This window comes from Camellia sinensis, chromosome 8 (assembly GCF_055761805.1).
Source record: "Camellia sinensis isolate YWXY chromosome 8, ASM5576180v1, whole genome shotgun sequence".
Lineage (NCBI taxonomy): Eukaryota > Viridiplantae > Streptophyta > Magnoliopsida > Ericales > Theaceae > Camellia > Camellia sinensis.
In genome coordinates, this window is record NC_138968.1 from 192,079,879 (window position 1) to 192,098,349 (window position 18,471).

Sequence of the window (18,471 nt, forward strand, 5' to 3'; positions counted from 1 at the left end):
ACTTGTGAAATTGAACTATATAAATCGGTTTAATTCAATTCGATTTAAGATTTTAGAGATTTTAGAAATTTTATGTAACAATAAATATGATATGTATTTTATGTTAATAAACAAACCAATAACAATTAGTTTGATTAAATTTAAGTTGATTAGAGTTTATCAGCATTTTATATTTTAATTTTTTAAAATAAAAATAATAAATAAATATATGATGATTCCGTTCGATTCACTACCCTAACCAAAACGTTAGAATTAGAAATCAGATCGATTTGAAAGATTTTATCATTTTCAGATCAAAATCAAAACCGTGACTTAAAAATAAAACCTGCAATTTAGATTAGATTCGATTGATTTACACACCCTGAAATGTGGCACCATACTGAATAAATAAATAAATAATAATGGATCCCGAAATTTAAACCAGTCTCTAATGAAGCTAGAGTCAGGCTGTATACTAACCAAGATGACAGCTTTGATGTTGTCGTCTGTCAATGGAAATTCAAGCTCTCCATCTTTCTGAACTCTCAGAAGAACATCAACCAGGTCCTCTGCTTCTCCTCTCCCACTCTTTCTCTCTGTCTTCTTCTCTCTGTGCTCGTTAACAATGTTTTCAAGTATCTGATCGACTCTCTTATGCAATTTCTCAAGCTTTCTTCTCATTCCGCTCATCACCTGAAGCAATTTCACCGATGGGTACATATCAGCAACACTGAACCCTCCAAACAACGCTACAAGTTCGTCCATAGCTTCCATGAACTCTTCTTGATCTCTGTTTTTCTTCCCAAAAGCAGCTCTACCAGTAACCCCATAGGTATGTGAGAAAATTCTCTTGCTCAGATTGATTGCCGACCCTGTGTTCGACGAAATATCTCTCACAAAATTCATCACCTCCTCTTCCCTAATTCCCCGGAACGTTTCGACGCGCTTCGAGCTCAGAAGCTCCGTTGTGCAAATCTTTCGGAGTTGTCGCCGGTATTCACCGTATGGGGAAAACCCAATGTTTGTGGAACCGTAAGAGAGAATCTGAGAAGCGAGAAGGTATGGCCTTTGAGCGAAGACGAGGTGATGGGTTTTCATGACCTGTTCGGCAATTTCAGGGAGGAGACAACGATGGTAGAGACTTCGCCGAGGAGGAGATGCATCAAAGGTCCATGTTTTGTGGCTAAGTTTGTCAAGGTGTGGCGGGGTAGTGATGAGACAGCAAGCTGGTGTACGTTACCTATGAGAGGTAGTTGCCATGGCCCTGGAGGGAGCTTTGAAGTTGAGCTATTGGGTTTGGTTGTGTTAATCAAGATTTTGAGTACCATGAAAATGAAGAGCAGGAAGGCCAAGAGGAGAGGTGGTGATGGAAACTGAAGCTCCATTGAGGTGATATTGCAGAGAGGTTAGCATCTTACTAGGAAACGTGCATTTTATTATCAGAATTACACATTTGTTTTACAGAATCTGTTAGCGTAATATTATTAAATATTCCTAATAACTTGGACATAAGTGATTTAAATTGGTCAAATTACTAGTAAGTACAAAGCATGAAAATATTGTATTATAATCACAAAAGTCCAAGTGCACACGTCAACCGAATGAAAGCCGAGTTTGTCCCATGACAATGCACAATGCTGTCTATTAGCGCTCTACCACATGTCCCATGGCCAGTAGTGCCCACGCCCATGTACACCAATGTCTTAAAAATCGGACCGGTGGTCGAACTGAAAAAGTGATCGGATGAATGTATCACTGGTTTAACAGTTGGGTTGAACCAGAATCGAACCGTGACGTAATAAATATATTAAATTTATATTTAAATAAAAATATAAGTAATAAAATTAAAAATTAAAAAAATAAATTATTAAATTATCTTAAATATTTTTCCTAATATTTTTTTTACTAAAAAATATAATAATATATTTTAAAATATTAATAATTTTAATTATGGAAGAGAAAATCAAATATTCAATATTCCCTCCATATGTTTTAATTCAAATAATTTAATTGAAAGAAGAACTAAAATTTTGGAGGGATATCAAAATTTCAATTCCCCCTCCAATAAATTTGATTGAATCCCACATGAATTTTTTGAGTTTTTTTGAAAGATTTTTTTTCTTATAAATAAATAGAGACTTTTACAATAATTTCAAACTCTTAATGGGATTCCTCACAAGAGGAGACCATTGAAAAAGAGTTTTCAATTAAAGTTTTTATATATATATATATATATATATAATAAGAAAGAAAGATACACATGTCCCCAGAAGATATATTCGGACCGAAATCCCGACCGGTCGACGGTTCAACCGGTCGAACCGGTCAATTCGATCCGATTTTTAAAACCATGATGTACACCACTCACATTCACATCCATGCAGCCCCGCCCTTCAAAATACACATGCCCCCACCTAGAATGATACATTTCCGGTTTTGAATTTTTTATTATTATTTATATTTGTGAGATTTTTTTTTTTATTTATTTATTTTATCTTAGACTGTGTCTGTGTCGTTATCATCACACAATGTGCAGTCAATATCGTTATCAAAACAGTACTGTTATACATATTAATTAATTAACATTATGAATCGTATTCATTATATAAATTATAAAAATTTAAAATTTTTAAAGTTATATTACTAATTAGTATAATGGGTATATATAACTTTATTCTTATCAAAATGGTTGGGCATATTATTGCATTCATTGACTGTTTGGTTCGATGTTAAAAAAAAAAAAGTATATTAAAAAATATTTAAGACTTTTACCCGGCAAAGGAGTTTCTTATGATTTTTCCTTTTATTTTCCGAAAAACATTTTATCAGAAAATAGCTTAAAGTTTATCATATTGGTCATAAACTTTTATGCATTTTGAAACAACACCAAAAACCACGAATTGTTATATTAATAATAAGCATGGAAGCATTTGTTACTTCTCTAATTAGAAATTTAAATTCTTAATCTCTGTTTTTATTTCTGCCATCCAAACGTAGTATATATATATATTATTATACAATCTATGATAACTAAGGCAAAATTGCAGGTTGAAACTAGTGACCAGAAATGGTTGATAATTAATGGGTAAATAAATAAATATCAAAGTCTTTTGCATTGAGGAATTCAAAAAATTTGGGCAACCAGAGAGAGCAAATATTCAATCCACGTGAAACAGGTGATTATTTAATAGTTTGGGAGTTATGGTGCTCTATGATAAAACGATTAATGGAGAAGGTGGAGTATAGATTATTTGTGTTAGGTGATTGAGGTACATAAGAAGATATAATGAATGGTGATATGTGAGAAAGTATGGTCATGTGGTACTTCGAGACTATAGTATAATTTTTCACGTGAAGCAAGTATATGAGGTGTAGGGGTGTAAAAATGACACGCGGCCGGCGTGGGTGGGCCTAGCCCGATTAGGCCCGGTTTCGGGCCCAACTCGAGACCTTGAGCTATCATTTTGAAACCCGGTCCGACCCCTAAGCCCGTCCTACGGCGCAACCCATCCGTTCATTCCAAACCTACTCAAAACCCGGCTTGAGGACCGGCCCGCCAAAGGCCCAGTGTCATTTTTTGTGGAAAAGAATAAAATTTTAGTTAAAAAAATAGAAAAAAAAATTAAAAAAAATGTTCAAGCCCATCCAGTCTTGGCCCAAGCTCGAGCCCAAGCTGAGGTTCGGCCCTCCAACCTATCCAAGGCCTAAATATCCCCTGAATTTGGGTTTAAATCTAATTTTTTGACCAGTGGACCGGCCCGAACCCAAGCCTGGGTGGCCGGATTAAATTTACACCCCTAATGAGGTACTCTAATTTAATAGTTGTTTGTGTAAATATTAAGTTTATTAATTTTGTGTTCTTATTTTAATATTCTAATATTGTTTTAGAATATTATTTCATCAATCATCATTTACTATGCCTTTTATATTTCTCAATCACTCAAAACAAAATCTTAATATTTTCACTTTCTCCACAATTATAATATCATAGAGTATGCTATCATGTGACTGTAGTTCTGAAGTATCCAAGAATCACTTATTTTAAAGTACTTAAAAATAATAAATAATAAATAAATAAATTTAAATAAATAAACTACTGGTATACGATTACCTATGTGTCATGAATAATGTTATATGTATCAATTAGTATAGTAACAGATGATGTGGCATAATTTAGAGGTTTTAAGTATTTGTAATTTGTATAATAGCATAACACTAGTTGGTATACTAGTTAGTATACTAATTAGTACATGTAGTATCACTTATGTGTCATAATTTAGGTGAACAATGTATTAATGACATTGAATATATGTTTAATGACCATTCATGTTAAAAAAAATTAGATTAAATTACCAATAGGTCTTAATAGTTGGACTTAATTCCCATCAAGTCCTATTGAAAATAAGTTTTGGTAAAATTGTCGCTAAAAATAATTTTTTTGTGACAATTTTTTATATATATCGCTAAAAATTGACAATTAGTGACTTTTTTTTGTTATGATTTTTATAAATTATCGCTAAAATTTATAATTAGTGACTTTTTTTATGACAAATTTTTTTCATAGGACCTATTAAATAATAAATTCACTTATTAGGACCTATACGTAAGTACCCCTAAAAATTATTAGTCTTTTTTTATTGAGTAATGTTAGAGATTCTAAAAGTTCTACCAAATGTCTTACATGAATATGTGACTCACATCATGTGAGTCTCATGTGAGTTCTACACCCATTTAAAATATTTAGTAAAAATTTTAGTAGAACTTTTGAGATTTCTAGTATTTTTGTTTTTTATTTGGTTGTTTGGTTTGACCGAAAATTAAAGTTCTACATATTTTTTCTTACATTCAAAAAAAAAATACACATTTTTTCTTTTCCAGCATGTTGTCTTCTCAACTACCATTCACGTAAAAACCATCAGCCTTGTTTGGTTAAATATGAACTAGTATTCCACCGGTGTTATTTACGAGTTGTATTTATAATTATTTGTATATATATGAATTGTGATTTTTAAATATTTTTTTTTCTTTTTTTTCTATACAGAAAAAGAAATATAACAAATACAGTATATCGTCAATCAATTATTTTATATTTTTTTTATTCAAAATTTAAAAATAATGTACCGGCAAAATTTATAACTAAATTAAGGAAAATTTTATTCCTAACGACATTTTTTTACTTCTATATAAATATTTAAAAAAGTAAACCTGAAAAAAGTAGTCAATATAAATATTATACATTAAGTAAAAAAATGTGCTTAGCAATTATACTTACATAAATTTACTATAGTTTTTGACGTGGGTAAGCCCATAAAGGCCATAGCCCACTATGAACAACCCAAGCCTATCACTTGGAGCCCAATACATAACCCAACTGGTGAAGTCCAGAACAGTTGGAACCCAACGTGGCATAAAGAGCCAATGACATTCAGACATACAGCAGGTAAAGCACAAGTCACATCAGCAGACAAAGATCTGCAAAGTTATTGCCACTGCACATCACCATTAATGCAGCCCATCACAGCATTTATTACGACAACACCTCTCCGTCGGAACAGCACCTCCTTACCCTGAACAAGGTAAGCTACAGCACAGACTTTCGGCCAAGATGGCAGGTCGGAAGGGACAGCGAAATGATGACCAAAGGATATAAGCAAACGTTAAAGACAAGAAGAAGGTTAAGTTTTTCTATCTCCAGTTCACATCTCTACATTACACTTCTCTCTCTCTCTCTCTCTCTAACTTGCTCGTCGAGGGTTCGCTGGGGGACTCCCCGTTCCCCTGTTGAACTTGTGTGCAGGTTCTCTAGTGGGCTTGAACACCCAGTTACCGGTTGAAGAAGCATGGATTAGTCCGACCCATTCCATCTAGGACCCGTTGTGTAGTAACTGTATCATCAGTTGGCGCACAAAAAGCCTCAGAGCACCAAAAGTCTCAGCCAGACTGAGCACAAAAAGCCTCAGCCAGACAGAGCGCCAAAAGCCTCAGCCAGACCGAGCACCAAAAGCCTCAGCCAGCCTGAGCTTTAAAAGCCTCAGTCAGACTGAGCATGAAGTACTCGGCCAGACCAAGCCTCAGCCAGACCAAGCATAACAAGTCTCAGCCAAACTGAGCGCCACAATTCCAGGTCCAAAACTGAGTTACTTGCAACGTCAGTAAACCACAGCTTAGCCCCAATTGAGCACACATACTTGTGGCGTTAGTAGACACACTTAGTCACAATTCCAAGTCCAAGTTTTTACACCACTTTTCACTTAGTCAAATTCCAACGATGTTCTTACATGTTTCCTTTACTAGTCAGATTATTTCCTTCTCCATCAACTTTTACAAGTCAACCTCTTTCCTTACTAGTCAAGCCTAACTCCAATAAACCATTCTCATCCACTTTAGCAGTGTGGCAAACACAAACTCATAATTTTATCACATTTTAAATTCTACTTTGCATTAAGGAGTTCTTAACTTTACCCTGCATTGAGTTTTTATTACATATTCAATTCCACTCTGCATTAAGGAGTTCTTAACTTTACTCTGCACTGAGTTTTTATTACAAGTTCAATTTCACTCTGCATTGAGGAGCCTTTAACTTTACTCTGCATTGAGTTTTTATTACAGATTCACTTCCACTCTACATTGAGGAGTTCTTAAATTTAGTTTTTATTACAACTGTACCTCCACTTTTCAGATGCACAAGCACAGACAATCGAATGAAAACACAAATAAAATTTTATTTATTCACAAATTTGTACGTAAGTTCATTACAGTAATTCAAAAACAAAAACAAACACACAAAAACAACTCTAAGTGCATGGTCTTCTTCTTCTTCAATTACTCCTCCTCACTAGACACGAGGTCTTCTTCCTCAATACCCTGATCCAAGGCGGTCTGGGCCACATCGTCGTCGTCAATTTTTACACTACTCAGGTCTAAGTCTGGGAACAGCTCCTCAGCTTTACGCTTGAACATCTTCCAACCACTGTCCCAGAACTCAGCCATTTCGTGCTTATAGAAGTCGGACCGCTGGAAGCTCTCAATAATTTCTGCCTCAGTCCTGCCTTCAACGGTCGTCCTCGACGGGCCCGCCCCCCCAGACTCCTCTCTCGCCAAGCTGCTGGCGACTGCGGCGTCAACTGCCATCTGAAATTCAGCAGACCCCTTGAACTGATCCACTGTTGCAACACACAGATCGGGGTATGCCGCCCTTTCAGAGGCTGCCCTGGCCCTCTCATCCTCCAACTCCTTCTGCAGGGCTGCCCTTTCAGCAGTCGCCTTGCCCCTCTCTTCCTGCAACTCATTCTGCAGGGCCTCCCTCCCCTCCATTGCCTTAACACGCTTATCTTCCAGCTCCTTCTGCAGCCCAGCAATCTCCAGGTCTGCGTCTTTTTTTTTTCTTGATCTGCTGGGCACACAGATTTTCATTGTTGGTCATAGCTTCTTCAAATCGTTCAATGGCGACCGCGCAGTCTTTTTGAGCATCCCCCAGCTTCTTCTGCTCGCCTGCCAGTTGGAACTCGAGCGACACAACCTGGCGGCGCTCGTTCTCCAACTCCAACTTGACCGCTCGCAGCTCAGCATGGGCACTCTCCCAGCCTGCACGCTCCGCCTTCAAACTTGCAAGTTGAGCCTTGGCCTCATCTACCCTCATCTTTGCAGCCGCTGCCTTTCTCAGCAGAGCGTAACCCCCTCAGCAACTCAGCTTCATTGAATCTGGCTACTGAGCGCACGACTGCCTCATCCACGATCCCCACAAGGCGATCTACACCTGCCCTGGCTAGGCCTTCATCTCCCTCCAGCCGCCCAGCCACTGCACGAGCGTGGTAGATCCCGGTCGTCAACCTGACACCCCCTCATTGGGGCGCAGGACCCCCCTGGGCTGTTCTCCTCCCCTTGGCTCAGGGCCAGTTGCCCCACCTTCTATTTGCACTTCGGGGGCGACCCTCGCCACCTCTGAGGCGATCTCCACCATTATTGGGACGACCTCCACTCTCTCCAAGGCGACCTCCACCACTTCTAGGACGACCGCCCCTCCTGGGGTCTCCTCAATTCCCCCCTTCTCTGCCTCCTTGGCCATGCTGGTCTCTTCTGCCATCACTTCCCTCCTCCTCTTCACGGCAGACTCTTCTTCACTCCTCCTCACTCTCCTCTTCTTCTTTACCACACCCTCCACCTCCATCTCCTTCAAAGCCCTCTCCTTCAAAGGATCTACTAGGAGCGGTCGGGGCACAAATCTACCTAAGTCTTTTTCTCCCAAGGGTTTGGGGCGAGGTCGGATCCTCTCCGTCGCAATCGGCTTTGGTAGTCGGTCTTCCTGGGCCTCTTTGAACTTACTGGCTTTGGCGAGGATGGCCATATCTTCAGCCTCTTACGCTTTCCTCCTCGCCTCAAATTCAGCTCGCCCCAGATCTCCACCGTTTGGCTGAGGACCCAACCCCGCTCCAAACAAGGCTGAGGGTTGAACGAATTCGTCCCACTTGACCCCCTCCTTCTCCCGCCATGCCTTCACCTTTTTTTATTCTCTCCCCTGCCACTGTTCCCAGTTTTGGCTCTACAGATTTGGTGGGCACTCTCCACACCATGCACACCCCAGCCCCTCCATTCGCCGACACATAGAACCACCGCGACCTCCAACCTTTAATTGATGATGGAAGCCTCGCCACCAGACCCCTCCCTGTCGCCGCCTGCAACGTCACCCAAATCTCTTGTTGTCCTGAGGCCTTATAACATGCGAAGAATTCGTCTACTGTCATGGCCGCCCCTTCATTCGCCTTCGGCCACGCGTTTGCACAGGCCAGTACAATCTTCCACGCGTCGGGCATTAGTTGGCCTGGTGTCGCCTCCAAACAGTTCAGGACATCTACCACCACTTGCGGCAATGGCAGCCTCAGTCCTCCCTTCTATGCTTCCTCGTAAAGGGCAAACTCCCATGGCCTTGCATCGGATGGCCTTTCCATTGACATCGGCAACAATAATTCTATTTCAGCAGCCACCTGGTATTTTTCGCGAATAGCTTTCAACTCCACCGCGGTAACCGTTGATTTGTCAGCCATCGTATGCCAGTGATCTGGTTCCGCCTGGTTGATTGGCTTCGGAGCTGCTATCATGGTGGAAGCATAAGATCGTACCACTGGTTTCCCCACCCTCTCCATTTGTCTCTCCGTCCTATACTGCTCTGCTAGCTCCACTGTGTCGTCATCACCAAGCGGATCCACTCTGACATTCACAGCTTCTCCTTTGGCCATTTTTATGGTATGTTTGCGAATTGCTTCGGATGCAGGTGCAAGGAAAATGAAAAAATGTTGCAGAGGTGTATCGTCAGCAACAAAGGAGTTAACACTTGGGATGTTTTGATTTTTTGCAAAGAAGTAGGTAAATCGAATAATGCCAAAAGCCCAAGGCTTGCCTGTATTCCAAGGGTCGTAATTAATTTGCGCCAGTTTGAAAACTTTTCAAAACATCCGCCAAAACTGTCTTTTCAACACCCATAATGACCTATCGTTTCATTTCTGATCCAACGCCTAATCTCCTCCCCACGAGATGTTACCACGTGTACGACCACGATCCACTGTCTCCTCCCCTTACCCTGTCTTTTCCACTTCAAATCACCACGTGACATGCCGCATCTTGAGCCCCGCACCCCCCCACCTTACCTTTCGCGGTCGGTCCACCCACTCGGTCACCCTTGCCTGTCGACCTCCATCATGCCAATCTCTAACACCCTTATTCTCTTCTTTAGTATTCCCTTCATTGGACTAAAGCTGCACTCGGGAATGGGGCACTACTGACGTGGGTAAGCCCATAAAGGCCATTGCCCACTATGAACAACCCAAGCCCATCACTTGGAGCCCAATACGTAACCTAGCTGGTGAAGTCCAGAACAACTGGAACCCAACATGGCATAAAGAGCCAATGACATTCAGACATACGGCAGGTAAAGGACAAGCCACATCAGCAGACAAAGATCTGCAAAGTTATTGCCACTTCACATCACCATTAATGCAGCCCATCACAGCATTTATTACGGCAACACCTCTCCGTCGGAACAGCACCCCCTTACCTTGAACAAGGTAAGCTACAGCATAGACTTTCGGCCAAGATGGCAGGTCGGAAGGGACAGCGAAATGATGACCAAAGGATATAAGCAAACATTGAAGACAAGAAGAAGGTTAAGTTTTTTTATCTCTAGTTCATATCTCTACATTACACTTCTCTCTCTCTCTCTCTCTAACTTGCTCGTCGGAGGGTTCGCTGGGGGACTCCTCGTTCCCCTGTTGAACTTGTGTGTAGGTTCTCTGGTGGGCTTGAGCACCCAGTTACCAGTTGAAGAAGCGTGGATCAGTCCGACCCATTCCATCTAGGACCCGTTGTGTAGTAACTGTATCATCAGTTTTAATTTCAAATTAAAAAGAAAAGAAAACAATTTTAAAAGCATTTTATATAGCTAGTACCAAATAGAATTTTTTAGCAAAAAGAAAAGTTATAAAATTTTGTTGCAAATTTTTAAATGTCTATTGTTAAACATTTTATTCTATTTATTTATTTGTTTGCTTGATTGCTTGCTTTGTGAGTTTTGATCTTTGATCTTTGCTTCACATACATCGTATTGTTTTTTTTTTATTTTCCTTCTTCTTTCTTGATTTTCGCATGATAATTCCTTTATAGTGCATCTCCGAGTGTATTAGTGAAACCATTATACACTTAAAATGCAAAAAATTACAATGTATAGAATAAGTGATTGCCCAAAACTAAAACTATTTTAAGGAAAAATAAAAAATAAAAACAAAAATGAAATTGTTTGAAATATAAAATGATTTATTTATTTATTAATTAATTTTTAAAAATAAAATGTTAATGAAATGCATAGTATAATTTTTTTTTCTCTCTCTATTTTTTTTTTTTTTTTTTGCATTTGCAACCTATTATTTTTTAATAAGAATTTATAGTTGTTTTACATATTTTTTTAATATACAAATTATTTTTTACAGTGTAATTTCTCTCTCTCTCTCTCTCTCTCTCTCCTCTCTCTCTGCAATTGTAACCTATTATTTTTTAATAAGAATTTATATTTGTTTTAAATATTATTTTAATATATAAATTATTTTTTTAGATTTTAATGAAATGCACAATGTAATTTTTTTTTCCCTCCCTTTTTCTCACAATTGTAATATGTTATTTTTTTAATAAGAATTTATATTTGTTTTAGGTATTTTTTTTAATATGCAAATTAATTTATTTTTTTTTTAGATTTTAATGAAATGCACAGTGTAAATTTTTTTTCCCCACAATTGCAAACTGTTATTTTTTAATAAAAATTTATATTTGTTTTAGATATTTTTTTAATATGCAAATTATTTTTATAGTGTAATTTTTTTCTCTTTTTCTTTTCGCAATTGCAACATGTTATTTTTTTAATAAGAATTTATATTTGTTTTAGATATTTTTTTAATATAAAAATTATTATTTTTAGATTTTTTTATAAAAATAATTTAACAATCTCATCACTAACCATAGTGTATAAAAGAAGTTGAAAATGGTGCGGTAGTAGATATGAGAGAAGTCAAAAAGGCTTGTGGGTTGAAAGAAATCAATAAATGCTGTTTTTTTTTTTTTTTTTTTTTGAAATAGACAAATAAGAAAATTAACATTGGAATATTAGAGCTCCCACAAGGTTTGTGCGTTAAAAACCCTCTTTTCCTCATATAATATATAGATTTGATCGTCATGTTCGAGCTCGTCCTACTATGGGTCTTGTATTGATAATTTAAATATTTTATTTTATAAGTTCATTCGTGTATATCATATATGAAAACAATTAGATCAATTCAATAATTGTAATATTTTCATTTTATGATTTTTATCTATAAAAAAAATAATTTATTTTTAAAAACATACTTGTCATTAAGGGTGAGCAGTGGATATACCGATTCGTCTAAACCAACCGAACCGATCCGATCCACCGCATTTTGAACGGATGCGTGATGACGAGCGGACGGTTACGGATTTATTTTTTTCAATCCGTCTAGTTTTGAACGGATGGCGGATTTGAGGTTACTTTGGCCACAACTAAACCGCCAAACCGCGAACACTCTTAGTAATTTATAAGATTTTGTGTTTTCAATTTGTTTAGATATTCTATTTGTATTTTCAATTGAAAAAGAGTTTAAATATTATGTTGAAAAAGAGTTTTCAACTTGAATATATTTTTTGAATTGAAAAAAATAAATGTATTATTTATTTATATTTTTTGGTTTTAAATCTAACTCTAAAAATAATAAATAAAAAAGATGATATATGCTGGTTGGTTTTTGTTTTCAAAAATAGATATAGATGTAACAATACAAATGCATACAATATCTACTACTGTTCTGTTCATGATTTTGGTGGTTTGAATTGTTTTTATATTTTAAGAACCACAGATTGTAATACTTTATGTAGATGAGGCATGCTGTGATTGTAATATGTGGATGAGGCATGTAGTGATTGTAATATTCTAAAGTTTCAAACTTTGTTTCTTTGGATAAGGCATGCAGTGATTATAATACTTTTTAAGTCACTGACAGTAATACTTTTTTTTTTTTTTTAGGAAATGAACAAGTTGAATTATATTGAAAATTTATAAAATTTTAAACCGCCAAACCGATTCGCATCCATCCGCCAATCCATTCAATCTATATCTGACGGATTGACGGACGGATGCGGATTGATTTTCTCCAATCCGTCAATCTGGCGGACGGATGGTGGATTGAAGGTTTCGTGGCTGCAACCGACCCACACCCACCCCTACTTGTCATCTATTTTCTTAGAAGCAGATATGATAAAATAAAAATGTAATTATTATCATATTGATCTAATTCCTTTTGTAGATGATAAACACACTCGAATCATAGAAATAAACTCATAGTAAATCCCACAAATTTAAACATCATAGTAAAATTCAAATTTTAACATGAAATAAGCTCAACCCTAAGCCGTTGTTTGGAATATGAGTTGGTTTTTTTGGCTATTTTAGTCCGGGGTTAAAAAGTTTCGTTTGGGATAATTTTTTTGATTTTTTTTGACTTTGTAAGAGAAAAAATGAATTAATTATGATTTAGATGTGATATTTTGTCTTGATTAAAAAAAAAAAGATGTGATATTTTGTCTCATTAGTTTTTTAGCATATTTTGTCTTTTTGTGGCTAAAATAGCCAAAAAAAAAATCAATCACCTTGCTTGTTTCCACTTTTCAAAAAACACTTTTCAGAAAATTCTACTTTCTAGTTTTTGTATTTTTTTGTTTTTACTGAATTTTTTTAATAATTTAAGCAATTTTTTTACTTTTTAGACACACCTAACATAAATACACCTAAAAAGTAAATTTTTTTTTTAAAAATTCACTAAAAACCAAAAATATAAAAAAATACAAGAATTCAGTATATTTTTTGTATTTTTATATATTTATTAATTTTTTAAAATATTTTTTCACAAATTTTTTACTTTTTAGATACATCTAAGTAAGGTGCATCTAAAAAAGTAAAAAAAATGTTTAAAATTTTAAAAATATTCACTAAAAACAAAAAAACACGAAAACCAAAAAAGTTAGTTTTCAAAAAACTTAATTCAGAAAACTCAAACCAAACACACTGAATAAGATAAAAAGTCACAAAAAGACAAAATAGGCTAAAAAGCCAATAAAATAAAATGTCACATCCAAACCATAATCATTTCATTTTTTCTCTCACAAAAATCAAAAAAGCCAAAAAATTCATCTCAAACGAGATTTTTTAACCTCAAGCTAAAATAGTCAAAATGTCAAACCACATTCCAAACGAAGACAATGTATTACACACACACAAAATCCTAAGGTTTGACCTTTATCACAAATTAAATTATGAGTTTTTTATTTTATCAATTTAAATCATAAATTTTTGATTTGTTTTAATCTAAATCATTTGTCTAAGTAAAAAATCAACTGAAAAAAATGATTTTTTAGTTATTAAACTCAATAAAAAAAGAATATTTTATATATTTTATATATATTTACATTAAATTTAATAACTAAAATATTATTTTTCTATCAATTTTATTTAACAAAATGTGATAACCGCCTCCTTAATTAAGTTAATTATGTGATTAATGTTGATCATGTGATTACGTGTTAATTGTGAATTATGTGCCATGTATTATATGCATCATATTGATTTGTGCCATGTATTATTTTAAACAGATACGTATAGGTGTGAATTACATCTGTCTGATTCGTTAATTTTAACAAGTTAGAATTAAGAAATTGGATAGGAATTAGAGCCTAATTCACCTTAGTATAATTTAATTTAGTGTAATTAAGAAAGATGATGGGATTTAATTTAATTTGAGTGAAAATATTGTAGTTTAATTTAACTTAATTAGTACTACACGTATAATTAGCGCAAAGTTATTATGATGGTGTTTGGGAAGTGAGTTTTTATGTAGCTTTTTTTAGTTGTCGGTTTTTATTGGATAAAAAATTTTTGGTGTTTGGGAAGATAGTTGGGTTTTTATGTGGTTGGATGTGATATTTGTGAGAGAAAAAGTGAAATGATTATGGGGTTGGATGTGATATTTTGTTTGGATGTGTTTTTTTTTTGATTTTGTAAAAAGTTTGTCTTTTAGTGGAAAAAATGAGAAAAAAATTTGGAACCTAGGTTCCCAAACACCACCTATAAGTCTACTTTTTACTTCTCAAGTTGGATACAAACAAAAGGAATCTAAGAGAGAGTTGGTGGCCTTGGTGAGCATTACACGTGTAGAGAGAGAGAGAGAGAGTGCACTAGAGAGAGAATTCAATAAGAAAGAAAAGGAGAGGAGAAGAACTTAGGAAGAAGGTAGAGGATTGTCTTGAATTCTCACAAAGCAACAGGTAAGGTAAGCATTTTTTCTCTATTTTCTTGAAATTGAGACTTGCACATTCATCATCTTCTAAGATTTAAGATTAAATTAGGATGAATGGATGATCAATTAGAGGTTTTGCTCATATTACTAAGAGTTAAGACGTACAAGTATATTTAGAGAAGTAAAGAATGAATTAACTATTAATTCCACCATGCATGGCATAATTCTTGAACTTCATGATCATACATTGAGCTTCTTGCATGAGTTTTGAACATTGAAGAGGTAAACTCCATGAAAATTCAAAGATTGGAGCTCAAATTGCATAGGTTATGATTTTGTATTAAATTTCAAGAGTTTGAACTTTTGCATGAAGTTGAGTTTCAAATTAAAGTTACGAATTTTGTTTAAGCTTACTATGTTAAATTCAATGTGTTCTTGAAAGTTTTTGGAGCTTGAAATGGATGAAAATGAGGTTGGTTTTCCGAAAGGATGCATGTCAAAATGAAGAGCAATTTTCGGACTGTTTTGAAGCAGCACCGCACGTGCAGCCTAGAGCCCTGCATGTGCGGAAACAAGGCAATTTTGAGTTGCAATCTGAAATAATTGCACGTGCGGGGAGCAAGTGACGTGGAGGTCCAGCACGTGTGACCAAGACCCCTGCATGTGCGGCCCTTTGGGCAGACCCAGTTTTGTTTCCGCTCCTCTTTTTTACCTTCCGGACCTCCATTTGTATCGTTTTAAAATGTTTTTCCATACGCATTACATTCATGTGCATTTTATAGACACGAAACAAAATAAAGAATAGAATGAGAACTGAACAAGAGAAAACGAAAAGAGATCGAACAATCGAATTTAGTAGTATTGTAAGAATGTGATTGTAATTGTGTTATGCTTGACTTTATTTGTTTAGGTCAGATGCCGACTCATTAATACGTGTATCGAGAAGCCCACTGTGAGTAACATTGTTAAAAAGATATGTTCAATTGTATTTATTTTTTGAATAATAAATTATATTGTTTCTGAACTGTCACTTTTTATTGATTGAATGATAATCCTCTTTTAAACTATATTTGTGGCATCCATAGCACATTGTTATTGTTATTGATATTGTTATCGCTATTGTTACAGAGATCTCTGTTAGTTCCAGTTCTTAGAACTATTGTCTATTGTTTGATGGCCATCAATTGATTGTTCGGTCTTTAAGATCTATTGTATTGTTGCTATTGGATGTACCATGTATGACCTATACAAATATAATTGATTGAATTGAACGATTGATTGACAAAAAGGTATTGATTGAAAAGGTTCCATTGATAATCGATTGTTTCAAATACTGTAAGCACATCATTTTTAACCTCTTTACACAGTTGTTATTTACTGGGTTCTAACTCACTGTTTACTATATATATATAGGTGATCGAGCACTAAATCAAAGCTAGTGGCAACGACCCGAACTCTTGTTTTGTCGAGCCAGTCATTATGCCTCATCGCGAGGTTCCGAACCAGCTTGTGTCAAGGCTTTTTGGGTGGCTCAAATTCACCTTTTTGCTATTACTAAGTGAAAAGAATGTTTTATGACTTTTGTTAATACTGTTTTTGATAATGGGATTTAATTTTCTAACTTGTATTTTGTCTTATATATATATGTGTGTTTTATGAATATAAGTGTTTGTAGATATAATTATGTATATGAAAGTTTATTTCCATTCAAGTCCCCACAATTCATTAGACGATATATGTTATTATTGACTGGCTTCTCCCAGCTTCTTTATATTGTATTATCGTTATTATTGTTAAACAGGCCTTTGGTAATTACGGATTACTGCCCAGTTACAATGCTAAACCTACAGGGGTGCATTTGGATCGTGACACAAAAACATGCGAATGGTTTATATTAAAAATAAATCAAAAGATTAGGGTTTAATTTGACTTAATAAAAATTCAGAATTTATTTTGTTATAAGGTTCCAACTTAAATTTTTTTTTAATCATCCCAAATTATTTATTTCTTGTTCTTGAAAATGAAACCCACATTATGGCTTTGTTTGGGATGTCGATTACTTTTTTTAACTTTTTGACTATTTTAGTCTGGGGCTAAAAAGTCTTATTTGGGATGGATTTTTTGACTTTTTTAACTTTTATAAGAGAAAAAATAAAATAATTTTGATTTAGATGTAATATTTTATCTTATTAATTTTTTAGTTTATTTTGTTTTTTTATAATTAATTCAACCCAAAAAATTTATGTCAAACATAGCCATTGTTTTGCGTTTTTTTTTATTTGTTAAATTAGGCTTGTATGATACGAAAGGTATTTTACAACAAACTTTGAGCTAGACTTGATGATGGCTGCCCCCACAATGTAATTCATCTTGCGTAATATCCACTCTCAACAATTTTTTGTAATTTTATTTTTGATTGTCTAAACTGTCATTATTTTTAAAGGATTTTTTTTCAATCTATCACGGTTCACGTGTATAGCACATGTCCCATGGCCAGTAGTGCCCAAGCCCATGTACACCACTCACATTCACAACCACTGCAAGAAAAAACATTTTTGCCGATCACTTTTAGCTACCAAAACTAATTTAGTCGCCAAAAGTCACGGAATTGGCTACCAAAAATAATATTAGTCGGCAAAAGTCAACTTTTTAGCTACCAATTTTTTTTAGTAGGGGAATGTTGATTATTGGCTACTAAAAAAAATTTAGTAGCTAAAGATATTACAATTGGCGACTAAAACAATTTTTAGTAGCTAAACATATGACAATTGACGACTAAATAAAAATTTAGTAGCCGTAGAGGTACCTTTAGCTACTAAATTGTTTGGTAGCCGAATGAAAATAAAAAAAATTAATTTTTAATCTTTGCCGACCAAAATTTTGGTCGCCAAATGTTAACTTTCGGCGACAAAATTGCTTTTAGTCGCCAAAGACCTACCTTTAGCTACTAAATTATTTGGTAGCCGAATGAAAATAAAAAAATTAATTTTTAATATTTGCCGACCAAAATTTTGGTCGCCAAATGCTAACTTTCGGTGAAAAAATTCCTTGTAGTCGCCAAAGACCTACCTTTGGCTACTAAACTATTTGGTAGCCGAATGAAAATAAAAAAAAATTAATTTTCAATCTTTGCCGACCAAGATTTTGGTCGCCAAATGTTAACTTTCGGCGACAAAATTCCTTGTAGTCGCCAAAGACCTACTTTTGGCTACTACATTTTTTGGTAGCCGAATGAAAATAAAAAAATTAATTTTTAATCTTTGCCGACCAAAATTGTGGTCGCCAAATGTTAACTTTCGGCGACAAAATTCCTTTTAGTCGCCAAAAATTAAGAATAAATCAAAATTCACAAATAAAAGACAAAATATCCCAATTATTTATCATTTTAATAAATTTTTCAATATTATTACCAGTACTAATGAAATAATCATTTTACAGACACAAAACATATATTTAAAAAGTTTCAAAAAAAAATTCATTATCAAAACGAAGGCTAAGTGTGTAAAAAAAAATTCACTCATGACTTATGAGTAAATAAATCTGATTTGTAAGACTTATTTTTAAATTTATACTTTCTAAATATTTCTAAATTTTGTAATTTTTTTTTCTCAAACTGAGTCATAAAACTCCAATAAAGTAAAAAGTATAAACA

The 18,471-nt window shown here is 34.8% G+C and overlaps 1 long non-coding RNA gene and 1 pseudogene across 1 annotated transcript; one reads left to right on the forward strand and one right to left on the reverse strand.

The window, feature by feature from the left end:
- LOC145797405 (cytochrome P450 71D10-like) overlaps positions 1-1,607 on the reverse strand; it is a 21,518-nt pseudogene extending 19,911 nt beyond the window's left edge.
- Positions 1,256-16,529, forward strand: LOC145797406 (uncharacterized). Its single transcript, XR_014338929.1, has 2 exons — positions 1,256-1,384; positions 16,233-16,529. It is a non-coding gene; the product is annotated as an uncharacterized LOC145797406 (long non-coding RNA).
- Positions 16,530-18,471: the final 1,942 nt, after the last annotated feature.